This window comes from Scyliorhinus canicula, chromosome 9 (genome assembly GCF_902713615.1).
Source record: "Scyliorhinus canicula chromosome 9, sScyCan1.1, whole genome shotgun sequence".
Taxonomy (NCBI): Eukaryota; Metazoa; Chordata; class Chondrichthyes; order Carcharhiniformes; family Scyliorhinidae; genus Scyliorhinus; species Scyliorhinus canicula.
This window is the reverse complement of record NC_052154.1, coordinates 191,928,558-191,948,039: the sequence shown is the minus strand read 5'-3', so window position 1 is coordinate 191,948,039 and position 19,482 is coordinate 191,928,558. Positions and strand designations below refer to the sequence as shown.

The 19,482-nt window shown below is 48.1% G+C and overlaps 1 protein-coding gene across 11 annotated transcripts in view; it reads left to right on the top strand.

The window, feature by feature from the left end:
• Positions 1-19,482, top strand: part of nav2a (neuron navigator 2a) — a 1,053,608-nt gene that overhangs the window by 745,382 nt on the left and 288,744 nt on the right. Inside the window, exon 1 of one of the 11 annotated variants that reach the window (XM_038808370.1) lies at positions 560-580. The exons of 9 other annotated variants lie outside the window; for them this stretch is intronic. The gene's annotated coding sequence lies outside the window, so the exon portion shown is untranslated. Of the gene's footprint in view, positions 1-559; positions 581-17,912; positions 18,348-19,482 lie in introns of those variants that run through there. One more of the 11 variants, XM_038808369.1, reaches the window with a different exon arrangement.

Below are 19,482 nucleotides of genomic sequence, written 5' to 3'. Positions count from 1 at the left end.
TAAATTTCCATTTTCGCTGTTCAGCTTTCTCATTAATTCCATGGCTCTGATTGATTTAATTGAAATTGATTGTTTGGGAATATTCTTTTATTATTGGGCTTTGTAGAATCCCACATTTTCTTAGCAAGTGAAGTTTCTCATTCTAGACACGAAACAACTTCAGGTTCTGTCCAAAAAGTTAGAGGATTATGTTCAGCATTGTTTGAGACACAACTGAACCAATTTTATGTTTTGGCCTTAATTGTGAGAAGTTATTACAAAAGGACCTGTGGACCGTCATCCCTATTGATTTGCACTCTGCAGGAGTAATGAGTCAAACTGTGAGCGTACTGAAGAGGGTGGCGTGCCCGGTAAACACTGGAAGCTTGAAGGGAATTAGAGCTTTAATTCTCATTGTTTTGAAGTGAAAGGAGGTCTCAGCCAGCTCAGGTTGCCGAGTGACCGCATAGGGGAAAGTTGCAGCTGTAAAGTTTCCAACTGAAACCTTGCACTTTGACCGTTTAGTATGATCTGCTTCTCTTTTATGATGTCAGATTTTTCCCCCTGAGTAAGAAGATCAAAGATTTCAGCCTCTTGAAAGGTTAGTACAGCACAAACTGTATCTCTGTGTGTAACAGTCAGCAGTTGTTTCTGGGTGAGCAAAGGTAGCAAATTTTGCTGATGAAGTCCATTTCTTTCTTCAGACTCTCTTGCTTTGAATTTTCTTTATTTGTGATACTTGTACTATAGAGAAAGACCAGTAGCTGTCCAGTCCGTTTAAAAGAACACAAAGCGTGAAACCCACTGTGTATCTGTTTGGAATTGGCCAAGACAGCTGGGATTGTTGTAAACTGCTGAAGCAGTCATCAATTTGCCCATTAACTTTTGTTTCTTTTGAGAGGCAGCAAGTTTATCTAAATTTATTACAGAGAAATCTTTGTTTTGAAAGTGCTGCCTGTCTTATTAATCCAGTTAGAGTCTTTAGTCGAAACCAGTTTATGAACTTGCCCAACTTTAAACGCTGATTGGTCTAAATGTTTATGGGACTCTTGGAAGCTTGTATTGGTCACCAGATGGCCTTGTAACTGAAGTGGAGTTTTCTTTTCAAGAGCTGTGTGGCATTTGCTTGTTTGATGTAGCCAATAAAATTTGGGGAATTGACTGCCTTGAAGGCTATCACAAGGAACTGTGAGGACAGCCTTCATTTGGTAATAGGCCACATCCGATTGGAGCCTTTCGGGTGAAGGGAAAAAAGATAGTTTCAGTGAACTTCAGTTGTTTAAGGAGAAAATGTTAAGTGTGTTTCCTCAATCCCGATTAGTAGTTAATTTCTTCCTGACCCTTGGAGACAAACCATTGACTAACTGCTTTGTTGCTTGAGAGTTGAAATTTAAGATTTTGCTATTTAACCCCTTAAGTGCATGATTCTTTTTAACCACTGTGTAAACCTGAAGTGGTTTGTGCTCCATCAGTAAGCAACAAATAAAAACTAACTGAAGTGAGTGAAATTTGTTGAATTGGCACTGCATGTCTCCCACAGAGAAAGATAAGAACATCTTACTGTGGAAAATGTTTCTTTCTCTGGGGAAATTATAGCGAATATGCCATCATTTTAAGAGGTATAAGCGTTAATAGGCATCAGGGGTTTGATAGCTACATGCAGTTGATGGATTATGGTGGCCACGTTTAAAAATTAAACAACTATAACATGATCATTGCACATTCACATGCATGTGATAGGTGGATTGGCCATGATAAATTGCCCTTAGTGTACAAAATTGCCCTTAGTGTTGGGTGGGGTTAATGGGTTATTGGGATAGGGGGAGGTGTTGACCTTGGGTAGTGTGCTCTTTCCAAGAGCCGGTGCAGACTCGATGGGCCGAATGGCCAACTTCTGCACTGTAAATTCTATGAGACAAAAGTGGCAGTGCTACACAACATCAGTGTATAAACTTCCCACTAGACCATACTTTTTATATTGTAAATCCGAGGTTAAGGACTGCCACTTTGTTCCAGGATAAGGCCAGGCTATGAAACTGGATTTACTATAACAAACACGCCCTGTGAACACTAAGGGCCGGATTTGCACTATCATGGCAGGTAGCTTGAGTCGGGAGATTTCCTGACCCATCAGACTTGCCTCAGTTTGAAGAGCCCCTTTTGATCAAATTTTTGCTCTGAGCATGTGAGGGCCCTGACTCACTTCGCTCTATTGGTGACGAGCGTGATGAGCAAACTTTCAGTTTCTTTTCGACTTTCACTTCCTTTCTGACTTTCACTTGGGACTGAAGGAGGAATTTGGACTATCGGAGGTTTCTCTTACTCCCTCCAAACAGCACTAAATATATGAATGCACCGACCCTCTTTAAAACTTACAAGTTTTACAAGATGGCTTTTTGGAACAGCTTGTCATGGAGCCCACAAGGGAGCAGGCTATTCAGGACCTAGTGCTATGTAATGAACCAGACTTTATAAAAGATCTTAAAGTAAGGGAACACTTAGGAAGCAGCGATCATAATATGGTTGAGTTCAGTCTGCAGTTTGAAAGAGAGAAGGCAAAATCGGATGTAATGGTGTTACAGTTAAATAAAGGTAATTACGAGGGCATGAGAGAGGAACTGGCGAAAATCGACTGGAAGCAGACCCTAGTGGGGAAGACAGCAGAGCAAAAATGGCAGGAGTTTGTATGCATAATTGAGGACACTGTACAGAGGTTCATCCCCAAGAAAAGAAAGATTATCCGGGGAGGGATTAGACAGCCATGGCTGACAAAGGAGGTCAGGAAATGTATCAAAGAAAAAGAGAGATCCTATAAAGTGGCCAAAAGCACTGGGAAATCAGAAGATTGGGAAGGCTACAAAAACAAACAGAGGTTAACAAAGAGACAAATAAGGAAGGAGAGGATCAAATATGAAGGCAGGCTAGCCAGTAATATAAGAAATGATAGTAAAAGTTTCTTTCAATACATAAGAAACAAACGACAGGCCAAAGTAGACATTGGGCCAATTCAAGCTGATTCCGGAAGGCTAGTGATGGGAGACGAGGAAATGGCTGGAGAACTTAATAAGTATTTTGCGTCGGTCTTCACAGTGGAAGACATGAGTAATATCCCAAAAATTATAGAGGGTCAGGGGGCTGAGTTGAGTATGGTTGCCATTACAAAAGAGATGGTGCTAAACAAGCTAAAAGGTCTTAAAATGGACAAATCTCCTGGCCCCGATGGGCTACATCCTAGAGTTCTGAGGGAGGTGGCTGAAGAAATAGCGGAAGCGTTGGTTGAGATCTTTCATAAATCACTGGAGTCAGGGAAAGTCCCGGACGATTGGAAGATCGCTGTTGTAACCCCCTTGTTCAAGAAAGGATCAAGACAAAAGATGGAAAATTATAGGCCAATTAGCCTAACCTCGGTCGTTGGTAAAATTCTAGAATTGATCGTTAAGGATGAGATTTCTATATTCTTGGAAGAGCAGGGTCGGATTAGAACAAGTCAACATGGATTTAGTAAGGGGAGGTCGTGCCTGACGAACCTGTTAGAATTCTTTGAGGAGGTGACAAGTAGGTTAGACCAGGGAAACCCAGTGGATGTGGTCTATCTGGATTTCCAAAAGGCCTTTGATAAGATGCCACACAGGAGGCTGCTGAGTAAGGTGAGGGCCCATGGTGTTCGAGGTGAGCTACTGGCATGGGTTGAGGATTGGCTGTCTGACAGAAGGCAGAGAGTTGGGATAAAAGGTTCTTTTTCGGAATGGCAGCCGGTGACCAGCGGTGTCCCACAGGGTTCAGTATTGGGGCTGCAGCTGTTCACCATATATATTAATGATCTGGATGAAGGGACTGGGGGCATTCTAGCGAAGTTTGCCGATGATACGAAGTTAGGTGGTCAGGCAGGTAGTGCTGAGGAAGTGGGGAGGCTGCAGAAGGATCTAGACAGTTTGGGAGAGTGATGCAGGAAATGGCTGATGCAATTCAACGTGAGAAAATGTGAGGTCTTGCACTTTGGAAAAAAGAATCCAAGCATAGACTACTTTCTAAACGGTGAGAAAATTCATAAAGCCAAAGTACAAAGGGATCTGGGAGTGCTAGTCGAGGATTCCCTAAAGGTAAACATGCAGGTTGAATCTGTGATTAAGAAAGCGAATGCAATGTTGTCATTTATCTCAAGAGGGTTGGAATATAAAAGCAGCAATGTGCTACTGAGCCTTTATAAGGCTCTGGTTAGGCCCCATTTGGAGTACTGTGTCCAGTTTTGGGCCCCACATCTCAGGAAGGACATACTGGCACTGGAGCGTGTCCAGCGGAGATTCACACGGATGATCCCTGGAATGGCGGGTCTAACATATGATGAACGGCTGAGGATCCTGGGATTGTATTCATTGGAGTTTAGAAGGTTAAGGGGAGATCTAATAGAAGCTTACAAGATAATACATGGCTTAGAAAGGGTGGACGTAAAGAAACTGTTTCCGTTAGGCGAGGAGACGAGGACCCGTGGGCACAGCCTTAGAATTAGAGGGGGTAAATTCAGAACAGAAATGCGGAGACATTTCTTCAGCCAGAGAGTGGTGGGCCTGTGGAATTCATTGCCGCGGAGTGCAGTGGAGGCCGGGACGCTAAATGGCTTCAAGGCAGAGATAGATAAATTCTTGATGTTGCGAGGAATTAAGGGCTACGGGGAGAATGCTGGTAGGTGGAGTTGAAATGCCCATCAGCCATGATTGAATGGCGGAGTGGACTCGTTGGGCCGAATGGCCTTACTTCCACTCCTATGTCTTATGGTCTTATGGTCTTAATCACATATTTCTCCTCATCATTTCAGTGATTTTTCCCTATAAACTTCTGACCAGCACTGAACCCTTGAGGTTTTGTGGCTGGTATATCACATCTTCACATTAGCCACATTATCCTGCATTTCTCCTATTTTACCGTGGGCATTGAATTTAAGCAAATTAAACTTTGTCCTCAGAATGTGTTTAAACATTAACTTGCAAGGTGAGAAGCCTGTCATACATATACTGTCGACTTATTCTGTAAGAGAAAGAGAAATCATCCGTCTGTGTCTTAGAGAAACATGGGAATTACTGGCTAGCTGGTCATCAAATACCTCTGCAAAGACCTCTTCACAATCTGGACACTCCCTTCTGCCACACCATTCAATTTTGAGTGATATGATGGTATTGGAGTATGTATAACTCTATTCTTACTCAGAAATATTTCAAATTCTTCTGACACAATCTGTAAACCATTATCTAAAACCAATACCTCTGGCAACCCAGAAATTACAAACCAACTTCTCAAAACCTCAGTAGTTTTGGCAGTTGTGGTCTTGGTCATAGACTCAACATTTACCACTTGTCAACCAACACAAAGTCCTTTACCCCACCACTCCAAAGAAAATGACATGTATTTGACCATGGAATGAAAGGAACTTCGGGTTCACCATTTCTCTTTCAAAGCATTTATATCTCCTGAAGTAGTTAACCTGTTGTTAAAAACAAACAATTCTATTCAGCAGCCACACCAAAAACACTTAATCCTTTAATAGTGTCTTTAAATGGTCCATCAAAATGTCTAAATGGTCCATCAAAATCTCAGAACTTGCAGCAGAATTAATTGTACCTTTGACATTCAGCCAAGCAACTCAGACACTATAAGTAAAGCCCTTGTTGAAATTATTCAACAAGCAACTCTATTGAAACTGTGAAACAGGTCGTCATGCCTTCTACCTACCTACACCAGATGGCCTGTCAATCAAAGCAGTCCAGCAGACTTTTTTGTAGCTTGTTGACAGCTTAAGTCTGTTTCTGTTTCAAATTTAAAGAATAGGAGATCTAAAATATTTCAGATCACCACACTTAAACAAACCATACCCATTACTCTATAAATTCACAATTCCCACACTGTGGGTAAAGGCACCTGGAATATCCAAAATGGAGTCTGTTTGCGGTCAACACTAAGTTCAAGTAGTCCTGCTGAGTTTGGGTTTCTTCTTTTTTATTTTTTCCAAATTAGCGTGGCCAATCCACCTACCTTGCACATTGTTGGGTTGTGAGGGTGAGATACACGCAGACACTGGGAGAACGTGCAAACTCCACACGGAGTGGCCCGGAACCGGGAATGAACCTGGGTCCTCGGTGCCATGAGGCAGCAGTACTAACCACTGCGCCACCCTGCTGCCCACCGGGTTTCCTGCCTGTGTGAATCAAGCCTCTCTCCCTTAACATGCTACCATCCAAGTTCCATGTGCCATTTTTAAAGATCTTTGCAAAGATTCAGCCCTAATTAAACTATAAATTTTAATGATTTTGCATTTCCTACATACTCAACCACATAAAGCAGGAAGATAATCGAGTGCTTATTTTTTGATATCTTTTCCCATTCTACCCTTGAAATTACTACTGAAGCGGATCAAATCCATGACTCAGGCTGCCCTTGAATACCTGGACCAATTTTATTGTAAAAACCTGCACAGCAAGACAGTTAAGCCAGATTCTCTGTTGCACCTGGAGATACAAGACACACACACAAACACAAACACACACACACACACACTCCTCCTTCACCAACGTCATGGGTAAAGTCAATTGAATCATGTTCCCGTTATCCCAGATTAGACGCATTAACTCTGCGTGAATCAGAGATTGAAAATTGGACCGTTGTTGTATTATGGTTTAACACAGCAATGAGTTTCTAGACTTCTTGCAACATCTTGGAAGATTGTATAAAGATGTTGCATGGATATATTTTGAGCCAAATAATCAGAAAATATAGCTGAAGCCAGTTGAATGTACTGATTGAAACAAAAATTCTTGGCGTCTGCGAAACAGTTGAAATCAGTTTAACTCCTACAAATGTCTTTTTGGAGAAACATGTTCCTGAATGCACAAAATAATTTGCCAGTTGCAGTTCAGCTGGCATATTCTTGATCACTGTGCTGATTGAGATCTTTACTCACATAAATATAAATATAATGATCGGTTTTCATTTAGGCAGAGGTAATGGGTTCAACTCCCATGCCAGCACAAAAACCGAGGTTGGAAATCCAATGTTATACAGAGGGGATACGGCATTGTCGGAAGTGGCGTATTTTGGATGAGACGCTAAACTGCGGCCTCACCTGCCTTCCCAGGGAAGATCCCATGGCATTATTTCAAAGAGCAGCTCCATTTTCCCCATTGGAGAGAAGGGTGGGTCCAAGACCAGTGTTTTAAACTTAAGTAAGGACTTAAGTATTGAGAGCTGTTTGAAGTGAACTGGGAGGTTAGGTTAAAGGACAGGCCAGCAGAGGTGCAGTGGCAGACATTTAAAGAGATATTTCAAAACAGTCAGCTAAGACACATTCCAGTGAGAATGAAAGTATCTAGGGGAAGGGCACACCATCCCTTGGCTAACTGAGAAAGTTGATTGTATCAAATTGAAAGAAAATGCGTACAATTCTGCGTGTCCATAGAATCCCTACAGTGCAGAAGGAGGCCATTCGGCCCATCAAGTCTGCACTGACACTACCAAGAGCAACCCTACTGATGCTCATTTCCACTGCCTTATCCCCGTAACTCCACCTAACCTGTACATTCCTGGACACAAAGGGACAATTTAGCATGACCAATCCACCTAACCTACACATCTTTGGACTGTGCGAGGAAACCGGAGCACTCGGAGGAAACCCATGTTGACATGGGCAGAATGTGCAAACTCCACACAGTCGCCCAAAGCCCAAATCAAACCTGTGTCCCTGGTGCTGTGAGACAGCAGTGTTTTTTTTTGTTGAAATAATTTTTATTGAAAAGTTTTGAATTTATAAAACAATAACGCACCATAGTAAAATACGCCCCCCCCCCCCTCCCCTCCCCCCCTGCCATCGTTTATAGAACCCTTATATTGATCCTGTCAGGGCAAATTTGACCCTTTCCAATTTTATAAATCCCGCCATGTCATTGATCCAGGTCTCCACACTTGGGGGCCTCGCATCCTTCCACTGTAGCAAGATCCTTCGTCGGGCTACTAGGGACGCAAAGGCCAGGACACTGGCCTCTTTCGCCTCCTGCGACATGTGGGCCTGGTGCAGCACCTTAAATTGGATGAGACTAAGCCTCGCACATGATGAGGAAGAGTTGACTCTCTCCAAGGCATCCGCCCAAGTCCCGTCCTCTATCTGCCCCCCAAGTTCCTCCTCCCATTTAGCCTTCAGCTCCTCCACTGACGACTCCTCCACCTCCTGCATTACCTTATAGATGTCAGACACCTTCCCCTCTCCGACCCACACCCCCAAAAGCACTCTGTCCATCGTCCCCCGCGACGGCAGCATAGGGAATCCCTCTACCTGTCGCCTAGCAAACGCCTTTACCTGCAGGGATCTGAACATGTTCCCTTGGGGAAGGCCAAATTTATCTTCCAGTTCCCCCAGGCCCGCAAACCTCCCACCAATAAACAGGTCCCTCAATTTGCTGATGCCCGCCCTTTGCCACCCCCTAAATCCCCCATCCTTGTTCCCCGGGATGAACCGATGGTTGCCACCCAGTGGAGCCTCCATCGAGCCCCCTGTTTCCCCCCGATGCCGTCTCCACTGTCCCCAGATTCTTAGGGTCGCCGCCACCACCGGGCTCGTGGTAAACCTCTTGGGGGAGAGCGGCAACGGTGCCGTTACCATGGCACCCAGGCTCGTACCTCTACATGACGCCATCTCAATTCTTTTCCACGCCGCCCCTCCCCCCTCCATCACCCATTTACGCACCATTGACACATTGGCTGCCCAATAGTACCCCAGAAGGTTGGGCAGCGCCAGCCCGCCTCTATCCCTTCCTCGCTCCAGGAACACCCTCTTCACTCTCGGAGTCCCATGTGCCCACACAAAGCTCAGAATACTGCTGGTCACTCTCCTAAAGAAGGCCCTGGGGATAAAGATGGGCAGGCACTGAAAGAGGAACAAGAACCTCGGAAGCACCGTCATTTTGACGGACTGTACCATCCCCGCCAACGATAATGGCAGCATGTCCCACCTCTTGAACTCCTCGTCCATCTGATCTACAAGTCTGGTGAAGTTATGCTTGTGAAGAGTCCCCCAGTCCCTGGCCACCTGCACCCCCAGGTACCTAAAGCTCTCCCCTGCCCGCCTAAGCAGGAGCCTACCAATTCCTTCCTCCTGGTCTCCAGGGTGCACCACAAACACCTCGCTCTTGCCTAAATTTAATTTATAGCCTGAAAAGGTCCCAAACTCAGCTAGCAACTCCATCACTCCCGGCATCCCTCCCACCGGGTCCGCCACATACCGTAACAGGTCATCGGCATACAACAACACCCTATGTTCCTCTCCACCTCGCACCAAGCCTCTCCACCTCTCTGAATCCCTCAACGCCATCGCCAGCGGCTCGATTGCCAATGCAAACAACAAGGGGGACAGGGGGCAACCCTGCCTGGTCCCTCGGTAAAGCCGGAAGTACTCCGACCTCCTCCTATTCGTGGCCACGCACGCCATTGGGGTCTCCTATAGCAGCCTTATCCATCTAATGAACCCTTCTCCAAATCCAAACCTCCCCAACACCTCCCATAGGTACCCCCACTCCACTCTATCGAAGGCCTTCTCCGCATCCAGTGCCACCACTATCTCTGCCTCCCCCTCAATCGCCGGCATCATGATGACATTCAACAATCTCCGCACATTCGTGTTCAGCTGCCTTCCCTTCACGAAACCTGTCTGGTCCTCGTGCACAACCCCTGGCACACAGTCCTCTATCCTGGTGGCCAGGATTTTTGCCAGGACCTTAGCATCCACATTGTGGAGAGATATGGGCCTGTATGAACCACACTGCTGGGGGTCCTTGTCCCTCTTTAAAATTAACGAGATCAGCGCCCGCGACATCGTCGGGGGCAAAGTCCCCCCTTCCCACGCTTCATTAAGTGTCCGCACCAGCAAGGGGCCCATTAGGTCCACAAACTTTTTATAAAATTCCACCGGGAACCCATCCGGCCCCGGTGACTTCCCTGACTGCATCTGCCCGATCCCCTTAACTAGCTCTTCCAGCTCAATCGGCGCACCCACCCCTCCACCTTCTCCTCCTGCACCTTCGGGAAAGAAAGCCCGTCAAGGAACCTCTCCATTCCCCTCCTCTCCCCCGTTGGCTCCGACCGGTACAGTTCCCCGTAAAAGTCCTTGAAGACCTCATTCACCTCTACCCCCTTCCGCACCACATTCCCACTCTTGTCTCTCACTCCAGCAATTTCCTTAGCCGCATCCCGCTTGCGGAGCTGATGAGCCAGCATCCTACTCGCCTTTTCACCATGTTCGTACACTGCCCCTTGTGCCTTCTTTCTAGTGGTCAGCAAATCAAATTCAGCCTGCAGGCTGCGCCTCTCCCCCAACAGTCCCTCCTCTGGTGCCTCTGCATACCTCCTGTCCACCTCCAGCATCTTTCCCACCAGTCTATCCCTCTCACTCCTCTCGCTCCTCTCCCTGTGTGATATCAGCTTCCCACAAATCACTGCCTTCAGGGCTTCCCAGACCATCCCCACCTGAACCTCCCCCGTATCATTCACCTCGAGGTACCCCTCAATACTTGCCCGGTGAGACAGCAGTGTTAATCACCGTGCCACCATGCTGCTGAATGTTAATGGCGGGTCAGAAGATTAGATAGAATATAAACAACAGCAAAGAATGACTACAAAATAGAGGGAGAATTCATAATATGAGAGAAAGCTAGTTAGAAATATAAAAAACAGAAAGAAGAGTTTTTACAGGCATTTAAAAAAGAAAAAAGTAACTAATTGAGTGTTGGTTCTCTAGGGAGTGAGTCTGGGGAATTAATTAGAAATAAGGAAATGGTAGATGAATTGAACAGATATTTTGCATCTGTCTTCACTGGAGAAGGCACAAGTAACATAATAATAATCGTATTTGTCACAAGTCGGCTTCAATGAAGTTACTGTGAAAAGCCCCTAGTCGCCACATTCCGGCGCCTGTTCGGGGAGGCCGGTATGGGAATTGAACCATGCTGCTGGCCTTGTTCTGCATTACAAACCAGCTATTTAGCCGGCTGTGCTAAACCAGCCCCTATCCCAGAAATACTTGTAAATCAAGAGATAAAAAGGAGGGAGGATGTAAAAAGAATTGCACCCACCAGGGAATGGGTGCTGCGGTAATAGATCTAAAGCTGACAAGTCAACAGATGTTGATCAACTTCATCCTAGGGTCTTAAAATAAGTGGCTGCGATGGGCAGCATGGTGGCGCAGTGGTTAGCACTGGGACTACGGCGCTGAGGACCCGGGTTTGATTCCCGGCCCTGGGCCACTGTCCATGTGGAGTTTGCACATTCTCCCCGAGTCTGCGTGGGTTTCACCCCCACAACCCAAAGATGTGCAGGGTAGGTGGATTGGCCATGCTAAATTGCCCCTTAATTGGAAAAAAATTGGGTACGCTAAACTTTATTTTTAAAAAATAAGTGGCTGCTGGGGTAGTAGTTACATTAGTTTTAATATTCCAAATTTCCCTAGATTTGAAAAGGTCCCATCAGATTGGATAAGTGATGGAAGGAGGGAGACAGAAAGCTGGAAACTAGAGGGCAGTTAGCTTAACATCTTTCATAGGAAAAACGATGGACTCTGTTATTAAGAAGGTTATAGCAAGGCACTTAAAGATCGCAATGCAATCAAGCAGAGTCAACATGGTTTTGTGAAAGGGCAACTATGTTTGACTAATTTATTAGTATTCTTTGAGGAAATAACAAACAATGTGGATAAAGGGGAAATTCTAAAAGTGGTGTGTTTGGATTTCCAGAATGCATTTGAGAGCGACATCAAAGGTTACGGCACAAAACAGGGGCCCATGTTATAGGGGGTGACATATTAGCATGGGTAAAGAATTGGTTAGCTAACAGGAAGCAGAGAGCAAGCATAAATGGGCCAATTTGGGGTTGGCAAGATATAATGGGCAAAGTACCACAGGGAGCAGTGCTGTGGGTGCAACTGTTACAATCTACATCAGTGACTTGAATGAAGGATTCAAATGTATGGTTACTAAGTTTGCTGATGACACAAAGCGGGCATGATAAATGATTGTATTTTTAACATATTTTTGGGATTATGGTGCTGTTCTGTGCCAATTTTTATTTGATCAGATTGCATGGGTCAGATTTCCATCTTCGAGACGGGTGGCTTGAGGCAGGAAGTTTACTGACTTGTTCGGCCCACCTTTGTAGAAAATGCTTCGTCAGATTCAATTTACACTCTTGAGATGCGGGTGCAGGGTAGAGTCAGGCCTACCACCCCCCAAAAACAGATCAGAGGGGCCATGGGGTGGCCTTGCCAGAAGCCTCAACCCCAGTTATTCAGTTACATGTTTCAGCCCTGTGGCCTTCACCTCCTACCTCCCCACCCTCCCACCAACTTCCCCTGCCATCTGAATGTAAATACATGCATCCTACCCCATGACCCTATCTAGCCCCAATACTAGCTCAATATCAACTTGTGCCACTCACCTGACCCCATTGTCCCCTCATACCCTCCATGCAGCACTGTAGCACAGTGGTTAGCACAGTTGCTTCACAGCTCCAGGGTCCCAGGTTCGATTCCCAGCTTGGGTCACTGTCCACACATTCTCCCCGTGTCTGCGTGGGTTTCCTCCGGGTGCTCCGGTTTCCTCCCACAGTCCAAAGATGTGCAGGTTAGGTGGATTGGCCATGATAAATTGCCCTTAGTGTCCAAAATTGCCCTTAGTGTTAGGTGGGGTTACTGGGTTATGGGGATAGGGTGGAGGTGTTGACCTTGGGTAGGGTGCTCTTTCCAGGAGCCGGTGCAGACTCGATGGGCCGAATGGCCTCCTTCTGCACTGTAAATTCTATGATAATCTATTGTAAATTCTATGATAATCTATGGTAAATTCTATGATAATCTATGGTAAATTCTATGATAATCTATGCCAATTCGTGGCCCTTCCTTGGCCATTCAGCCAGCATATACTTTGTACAGAACCGATGAATCCGATTGTAACAATTTCACATGTGAAACTGTTTAGAGAAAGAGAGCCCCCATTCAGAATTCTTTGAAAAAATCTGCTGTTCCTGCAAACCTATAAAAGTGTCAGTCAAACAGCCCATTAAAGTCTCAACAAAGAAGCCTTAAGCACTTCCCACCTCTTAGGCTGGTGCAAATAAATATTGGGACATTGACAGAATGGATAACTGAAAGAACAGCTTATTATGACCATGTAAAAACATCAGTCAGGCAAAACCCGCCGTTCTGTGCAGATGTGTAAGTAACCTCCCTCTGATATAACACTTCTGTGGGCCTGGGCTCTCTGCCAAGGTTGGAGTGAGTGGGGGCATGAGTTGGCATTGAGTATGCATCATGGGGAGGATGGACTAAGACCATTTGAAGTTACTTTTCAAAAGGTTCCTAAATCCAGATTATGGTTTCTTGTCTGCTCTGAGATCCGTGAATAACAGGTCACGGGGAAGCTTGCCTAGCTCCATGAAAATTGCAGGGTGCTCGGAGATGTTTACCTAACCCCACAGTGGAGCTGACCAGGTTGGGACTGCTGGATGTGGGCTCACTAGCTGGGCCCTTATCCCACACCGGAGGCAGGAATCCCAGAATTGGGCCTCATCCGTTGGGCAGGATTCTCCCTTCTGACGGCAGAGTATTGACGCCGTCGTAAAAACTGGAGAGTTTAACGAGTGTAGCTAAGTGGTAACTAAGTGTTGTGATCCTCTGCCCTACAGGGGGCTAGCATGGCACTGGAGCGACCCACGCCGCTCCCGCTGCTGATACCGGCCTCAAACTTGCGCCACGGATCTGCGCATGCACGCTGTGACCGGCGCCAATGCGCACATGCGTGGTAGATTCCTTCTCCGTGCCGGCTCCGTACAGGGGCCGGCACGGAGTAAAAGAGGCCCCACCAGGAGAGGGCAGCCCGCCGATCTGCAGGCCCCGATCACGGGCCAGGCCACGGTGGAGGCCCCCCCGGGGCCGGACCCCCCCCCCCCCCCCCCCCACCAGGCCGTCCCCGACAGGATGGACGCCAAGGTCCGCCAGGTAAGACCAGATGTGAACGGCGCCGGCGGGACTCGTGCTTTCTTGGCGGCCACTCGGCCCATCCTGGGCGGAGAATCGGTGGGGGGGCCGCGTAGAGCGCCCCCCAACCAGCGCCGCGCAATCACGTCAGTGCCAATGGCGCCGATTTGCCGGTCACCACAGAATTGGTGGACCAGCATCGGGGCGGCGTCGCGTGAATCGTGCCCGGCCCGCCGATTCTCCAAACTGGCGTGGGCTGAGAGAATCCCGCTCCTTGTCTTCTCCTGCATCATTTCTTTCCAATTAATTGAAAGCTGTGATGCACGACTTAAACGAGCACATATAAGACGGATCAGATAGATGTCAATCGGAGACTGGGCGATGCCTGATAACAGAATCTGACTGTAAGCTGTAACTTTGCTGCCTTGGAATTTAGTGTGTAAATTTCTTTACGGTGCGGTTCTCCAGCTTCATTACGCTCTCGCTCCAGCAAAACGAGGCCAGTGAATAGCGGGAGACGCATAAAACAAGAACCACGCCAGGCAGCAAACGGTTTGCGATGCAACAGGCCCGCTCCCATAGGCAAAATCGGGATCTCACCATAGTGTGGTGAGAAACCAATTATCACCACGTAAGACCCATTTCCATACAATGAACAGGAGCCACCCCGTATCCAACGGCCTCCTGTCATTCATCGCCCTCCCCAGCAAGTGGTAACACTGGCGCGATTAGTACTCCTTTTGAAAAACGTGAACCTGGCGAAAGGGTTTCTGTGGGGAGCCGAGGAGGTAAGTAGCCATCTTTGCTCACAGGCAAAGATCCCGGGGGCGCTGGGCTTGCCATCACAGTGCTCGGTGTCGGGGGGGGACCCTCGGCTGGGGATTGTGAATCCTCGTCTGGGGTGGGCTGCCATTAAAGGGTGGGGAGGAGGCGTTGGTTGGGCAACTGGGGGCAACCACCATGCCAACCCCCCTGTATCGTGTGTACCCCTTCAGGGGCAACTCCTGTCCCTGCCCGTCTGCCCCACTGAACACCCATAACCGCCACTGATTGCCTCTGGCTGTGCGGCTGAAGGCTATTGCTGATAGGGAATTGGCAATTGTGGTTAAGTAAGCATTTCAGACAGCCCATGTGGATTCCCGTGGGTGGGCCATGTAGCATGTGGGAGTCATTGCCTAGCATCCCTATCACACCTTGATGTCTGGACACTGTGTCTGAACACTGTAGGAGGCAACACCACACACGTAGCAGCCAACATCCCAACACCCAGGGGATGGGGCACAGCTCTGGGGGCATGTCCATGGCCGGAGGTGGGTGGGTGCCACGGGAAGAGGGGGGGGGATACCTGGAGAGATGGGCCAAGGGTTCGGAGGTCAGCGCACATTGCGGAAGAAAGTGACAGAGGCATCATGCTCGTTGTGGACAAAGGTGTTTATTGTATTTACAGTTCCCCACCCTCCCGATGGTGCTGTCCCCAAGATGCAGTCACAACAGAGGGGTGGAACTCAGGGGCGCAGGTGGCCACCGTTGCCACTCAATGGGATGGGTGCGGGTTGGCCCCCAGCCCCCATCCTCCCGCATCCTCCCGTCACCTTGGGACGGAGGGGCAGCTGGTTCGAGCCCCGGCTGCCCCTGCATCATCTGGCTGTGCCAGCCATGGCAGTTCCCCATGGTCCGCACCATCGTATCGACGTCCTCGGCGATGCTCCTCAGTGACTGGGACATGCTCTGTAGCGCCTCAGCAATGCCCGCCTGCGACTGGGCCAATGTCCGCAGCGCCTCAGCCATTCCCATCTGAGAGCGGGACATGTCCCGCAGGACCTCATCAAGGTCAGCCTAGTACTGGGTGACATCTCCCAGTGAGTCGGACATTCTGCCGAGACCCTCAGCCATGGCCGTCACCGACTGCACGATGCCTTGGGCACCGTCACTCACGGTGCCGATATCATGCACCAGGCTCTCCACTAGCAGTGTTGGCCTCGGTGCCACGCATTCCTGGTGACAGCTCCAGCGCCTGTAGCCTCTGGGAGTCCTCCAGTCGGCTATAGATCTGCTGGAGTGACATTCACATCTCCCAGTGAATGTCCCGGCCGCACATCCCGGTCTCCATCAGCTCCGGGAAGATCTCTTCCACAGGCTCAGCATCAGGCTAGGACCCAGCTGGGCCCTGGTATCCAGCTGATCTCCGACTGCTGTCTCGTCTGGGGGCTCCTGCTTCTGCCTGATGTCCATCAGCAGCTGTGTGGTGCCATTAAAACAGTGGTTCGCACTGCTGCCTCACGGCCCTGGGTCACTGTCCGTGTGGAGTTTGCACATTCTCCCCGTGCCTGTGTGGCTCTCACCCCCCACAACCCAAAGATGTGCAGGATAGGTGGATTGGCCCCGCTAAATTGCCCCTTAATTGGTAAAAAAACGAATTGGGTCATCTAAATTTATAAAAACAAAACAACACATTCTGACTGAGCTGCGTGTATGTGCGTAGGTGGTGGGTGGGGATGCAGCTGTAGGGTGACAAGGATGGTGGCATCCTTGGAGCTCTGCTCTGAGCTGCTCTCCTTGGAGCCAGGAGAGGGGGGGCCACCTGAGATGGGCCGGCTCCATCAGTTGGAGGATCTGCGGGAGAATGGACATGTCGTCAGTGGGAGGGATGGGTCAGTCAGTAAGGCAATAACAACTGACGTTTGACACCTCCAGGTGGGGCCTGGTGGTCCCTCACCTCGGCGGCATCCGCCAGCCTCCGCGTTGGTGACCACCTTGTCCTCGGCCACACCGTTCACCTCCAGGGCACACTCCTCGAAGGTGGTGAGGATTCTCAAATCCGGCATCCCTACGCCAGTCTGGGCCCTCTCCTGGCGATTGTGGGAGAGCTTTCCCCCAGGAGACACAGAAAGGGCATCGTTCGCGACACGTGTGGCTCACAGTGGTGGGAGGGGGTGTTTGAAGGAAGGGTTGAGGGGGGTTGAAGTGGGAGGGGTGAAGGGAGGGTTGGTGGTCGCATGGAGAGTTGGGAGGTGTGGATGCTTCCGTGGGGTTGGAAAGGTCTCTGGGGCGGGGGGGGTGGTGTTGGTGTCTACTCACTCGTGCTGCCCAGTGTAGATCATCGACCTTTTTCCTGCTCTGGAGGCCAGTTCTCTTGTCACATTCCCGGCGCTCACAGCCGCGGACACCTTGTCTCAGGTGGCACTGGCTGCCCTGTGGCTCACCTTCCAGGACCCTCGGGAGAACAGGACATTCATCCTGGCCCCCACAGCGTCTATTAGCCTCCCCACGACTAGGTCCCCAAATCATGAGGCTGCTGTCCTCGGCACCAGTGTTGCGACCTAGCTGGGGTTGTCTGAGCAAGTGCTGCTCGACCTTGTTAGCCAGCGGGGGGTGGGTGGGGGAGGGGGGTGGGGTGCTGGTGAAAGTGGTAACGGCGAATCAGCTGGCGGGCCTTCATTTGTGGCGAGAAGCTCTTGAAGCCTCTTTAAGTGGACCAATTAACGTTGAGTAACGTTGCCGGCCGAGCGCCGTGAAGCTCGTGGCAGTTCCCGCTCGCTACAACTCTGAGAAATGTTTCAGGAGAATCGGGCCCTTGGAGTATTTATATTGTTCCGGCTGCAACAATAGTAATTCCTTCAGTAGAAATGCGTGTTGGATCATTGCAGCATAATGTTTGGGTTAATGGATAATATTACATTTGTGTCGCAGTTGTAGCCACTCATATCTTCAGAAGATATTGCCTATGGGATTATGACAGCCTCATATTTTGGTTTCCATACAGTGATACACTTTTGTTGCAAGCAGTGTAATTCCTCCAGCAGGCACTAACTGCTGTATAGTATTACATCCACACCATTTGCTGCTGCCTTCAATGTTTGCCCCCGTCGGCTAATGATGTCATTAAACCGGCATGTAGTTTGGGCTGCTGTCCAGTCTGTAATTGTTATTCAGTAAATTATACGCACACAGTCGAGGGGGAAAGTTGTGTGAGTTGGGACATCAGAGAAGTCTGGCTTGGATCAAACAACCGGGAATTATAATAAATGTCCACCCAGATTCTTGGCAGTGAAGCAAATCCTTTGCGATAGGCGTTTGGCAATACTGGAGACGTACAGTATGAGCTGCTGTTTCTTTTTGATTTCATTGGGCTGTCCCAACAGCCGTTAGTCTAACCGTCAGACTGCATCCTGAAACTGTGAAACAATGTGTTAAGGAACCTGTGAAACCTTGACTGCAATCGGCAGCATTTTATATCCGTTTACTGCAACATACAGAATGTACATAGTGAGAACTTTATGCGCTTGCAAGAAATAATTGATCTCATTACACATACGGAGTGTGCTTCCAATGGTTCTTAGGAGGAAATACATTTAAAGATGACACTCCTCAGGTAAGTAAACGCTTTATGTTAATGTACCTTGTTTAACAAAATGTAATGATACAATTGCACATGTAATTTAGATAACAGCAAATAAATTATACCTTTTTGGCTGCACACTATTAAAAAACTAAATTAACTGCAATTAGGCAATGCAGTTCAGCTGGATTACATTTTAATGCATTCTGTTTCATTTCACTATCACAGATATTGGCATTTACAGGAGGAAAGCAGTTTTTCTCCTGTATTTTAGCAATTCCACACAGAAGGAGACATCAACATCTACGCCAGTTACCACGCATGGTGGGGATGGGGGAGGGGGAATCTATTGTACAGCATTTAACTGTCCAAGTTGCCTGCCCAACAAGTAACAGTGTGATGTCCCTTTAAACCCTGCCGTGTCTCGTTACTTGGGCACGTGCGAATACCACACCAGGTTAACATATTGTCAGGGTTCGCACCACAGGTGTACTGGTGTCACTCATTTGCAGCAAGACTTGTCAAAGATGGATCTCTTTGTTCATTTTAAGAGCATTGTTTGGGAGCCAAAACTCCTGCTAATTAACTCTGGAGAGAGAAAAACATAAATGTGGGAATGCACCGTAAAATGTGGTGTGTAATTTTCTCCTCTGCTCCAATTTCATACTGACTGCTTCACAGAAGCTACTTTTGACCTTGGGCACAGGTTTCGTATTAAGTTCTAGTTTTAAGATCTTGCCAGTAGCAGCAGCAGCAGGCTGTCAGTCCCGTACTTCTGTCTATTACATTTAATATCCATGATGTGGAGATGCCGCCGTTGACTGGGGTGAGCACAGTAAGAAGTCTTACAACACCAGGTTAAAGTCCAACAGGTTTGTTTCAAACACGAGCTTTCGGAGCGCAGCTCCTTCCTCAGGTGAATGGAGAGGTATGTTCCAGAAACATTTATATAGACAAAGTCAGAGATGCTGGACAATGCTTGGAATGCGAGCATCTGACTTTGTCTATATAAATGTTTCTGGAACATACCTCTCCATTCACCTGAGGAAGGAGCTGCGCTCCGAAAGCTCGTGTTTGAAACAAACCTGTCGGACATTTAATATCAGAATGGATGTTGGAGAGGGGCAGCACGGTGGCACAGTGGGTTAGCCCTGCTGCCTCACGGCAC